Source organism: Puntigrus tetrazona, chromosome 7 (genome assembly GCF_018831695.1).
Source record: "Puntigrus tetrazona isolate hp1 chromosome 7, ASM1883169v1, whole genome shotgun sequence".
NCBI classification, from domain to species: Eukaryota; Metazoa; Chordata; class Actinopteri; order Cypriniformes; family Cyprinidae; genus Puntigrus; species Puntigrus tetrazona.
In genome coordinates this window covers 2301318-2304783 of record NC_056705.1, presented here as the reverse complement: position 1 = coordinate 2304783, position 3466 = coordinate 2301318, and positions in this window count along the sequence as shown.

Sequence of the window (3466 nt, the reverse complement as noted above, 5' to 3'; positions counted from 1 at the left end):
AAAGAACTGCATGGTCCTAATGAAGCAAAACCAAGGAATGCGGCATTCCCAAAGGTTCTTGTTTATTCAAGACAGATTACAAAATTAATTTGGCCTCTCGCCCGTATCACAGAAGTCTAATTAATCCAGGATTCAAGACAGACATATACTTGGACCCAGTACTCGCTGACGAGACAGGGATTGTAATCAGCTTGAAGCTTTCAAGAAGCAAAGACTGGAGTCTCTTCAAAAGGCTCTCCAATGCATATTGGTCACACTGAATGCGGACACTGTGCCTCATTAAAAAGAGACGGCAGGTGGGTAAAAGCTGCAAAACCTCTTAACCCAAAGAAGAAAAACTCCCCTAAAATTCAAAACTATTACCACACTTAAGGTTTCATCTGTGGTCGCCCTGGTCAGCCTTACGTGCCTTCACTGGCCACTTGCAGGAGAGCCCTGTTTTAGTTTCTTTCAAATCCTGCTCCGCAACCACAGTAGAATAACACCACAGAACCCTGGCACCACTCTGCTGCTGCAGAGCTCTTCATGTCCAGCGGACTGATCAGGGATATTCACCCACACTCGGCTTTAAACACAGTAAAAACAGTGGTGTTTTTATATTTATATTTGATTATATTTTAATATGCAGTTTATTTCTGTGTCGGCGACGTTAAATTTCAGCTTTATCACTTCAGTCTTTAGCATCACATGATCCTTGAGAAATAATTTTAATATGCTGATTTAAATCTATTATTATTAAAATAATGTGAAACAAGTACATATTTTGTAGTTTTGTTCAGGATTATTTTATGAATAGAATGTTCAAAAGAACAGCATTTACGTTAAATAAAAGTTTTGTATATGATTTTTACTTTAAATTTTAATCATGCTTCCTTGATGACTTTTGAACACTACTGTATCATTTTACAAAAGCTTTCTATTTATTCAGAATCCAGAAAAAAAGCACAGAACTGTTTTTAAAATTGATAATAATAATAATAATAATAAGTTTCTTGAGCAAAAATTTAGCATCGTCACAGTCATGTGATACTGGAGTAATGGCCGCTGAATGACAATTTAATAAACGCATAATGAACAGATTACAGTTATAAACAATACTAGTTTTCTACTGAATATTTGGTTAAGGAAACTTGGACTTATTTCAAAAGCATTTAAAAAACAACAGTGGTGTCTTTTAATATATAAATTTTAAATATGATATCTTTTATTATAACATTGTTCTTTCATTAAATAACTAAAAACTATTTGAAACGTCTCCTGGATATGTTTTTTGGTAAATTATTATTGCTGAATGCTCAATGTCTGACAGCATCCCTTAAAGACATAAAACAATTTGTCACGTGGCCTGACATGAAAAACTATGCTCTTGAGAAGTAAAACGGTGCTCCTTTGAAACTGCTTGCTTGACAAGAATTTATTATTTTTCCTATTTTACAGCAGCTCAGTTCCTTTGGCCTGTCACTTTTTCTGATATGTTGTCGTCCTTGAGTTTGTTTATGCGTACAGAAGGAGGGAGAAGGTCTCATTTTCCCCTGGGGTGAGTACTGTTTGGAACAGTGTTTGTGTTTTCTCTCTTTCCTCAAATGTTCAAACCACCCTTCATCAGCACCCATGCACAGCTTTTACTGTAAATATCATTAATGGACTATGACCTCAAACACTTTACAGACTGTAAAACACACACATACTGTGCCTGTAACAGGCCAAATCCTGAGGTCGCCAAAGCAGTGACCTAAGAGCCTGGTCATTAGCACTGAATTGGGTGAGTTTATTTATTTTTGTTTTTCAGACATAAGCACAAGAGTGGTATTGATGGTGTGAAGGGGTGGAGTGGTGTCACTGTAATGGAAGTTGAAGGGACTGCTGAATGCATGCAGATTCTCATTGAAATGCAGCTCACCGCTGTGCTTTGACAGGCTTTGACATGCATATAGGCAACATTCCTCCCATCAACTCACCAGCATGAAAAATACATGCTGAATTTTCTTTGGATGCGACATTAAAAAGCAATAACCTGCTGAGACTCAGTTACCGTATTCATCATGTTTTTCATGTTTTGTTGGATGATGCATAAGAAATGATTCAGATTATGATAAAAGTGTTATGGTAAATAAGTAATAATCATATGAGAATGATAAAAAGGAGTGTTTTAAGATATAACATGCGAGACTTAAAACATGTTATGTCTAAATAGGGACATTACATAGAAATGTTTTCTGCTTTTTAAAGGGAGATTTTTGTCAGGTTTAATTCACTTTTGGGTACAATTTTGTCTTTAAAATATGATTAAGTAGGTACACACAGATATATCGTCACCTTAGAATTATAGGGTTCTATCTGCATTCTGAGCAGTTTTGAGATATTGAGCTCCAAAGTTTTTGCGTTGTGTGTATATATATATATATATATATATATATATATATATATATATATATATATATATATATATATAAATGTCATAATTGTACACGACTTACAAATGAAACATCACATAATGTAAATAATATTGACAAATATGAACTTTATATAACTTTAAAAGGCGGCATATATATATATATATATATATATATATATGTGTGTGTGTGTGTGTGTGTGTGTGTGTGTGTGTGTGTGTGTGTGTGTGTGTGTGTGTGTGTGTGTGTGTGTGTGTGTGTGTGTGTGTGTGTGTGTGTGTGTGAGAGAATTAAAAAAAAAAAAAAAACCAAAGCCAAAAAGTCTTTAGTTTTAATTAGTCTTTAATTTTCTCCAACAATCCTTAGGATATTATGTAAAGATCATGTTCCATGAAGAAATTTTTTACATTTCTTACCAAAAACATTTCAGATTAGTAATATGCATTGCTAAGAACTTCATATGGAAAACTTTAAACTTTTCTCAATATTTGCAAATAGTTGTATTTTTGTAATTTTGTTTATTTATTTATTTATTTTACTAGGTCTATGAATATATCTGTTATTAATGAAATAATATATTACTATTAAATTTCCTTATTTTCAAATGTATTCTTTATAGTAGTAATAATAATAACAGGGCATGTGTTTCATGAGCTTTTTCCTGGTGAAATTTGCTAGCTTTGGGCAATGTCTGTAATTCAGCAATGACAAGGTTTCATTCATAGTTTCTTTGTCTCCACTTCACACATTACTAGAGGCAACTTCCGCCATCTCCGAGTGCTTCATAATTTAAGGTTGTTTTAATCAGTTGTACCGCTTCCAGATCCCACACACTGTAAAAGGAGCAACTACAAATCATTTTAAGATGATGCATCTTGTGAAAAGGCAAGAACAGAGCAAGCTGCCTGTAAGGTAAATAATCGTGTGTGGCGGTGGCAGTGAGTGTGTGTGTGTGTGGTGAATCCCAGGTGTTATATGATAAATGTGTACTGAAATGTTCCAAGATGATTCTAAAATCCCCCAACAATTGACTAGAAAAACAGTTTACAATGAGGTCACCCTAGGCCAAAACA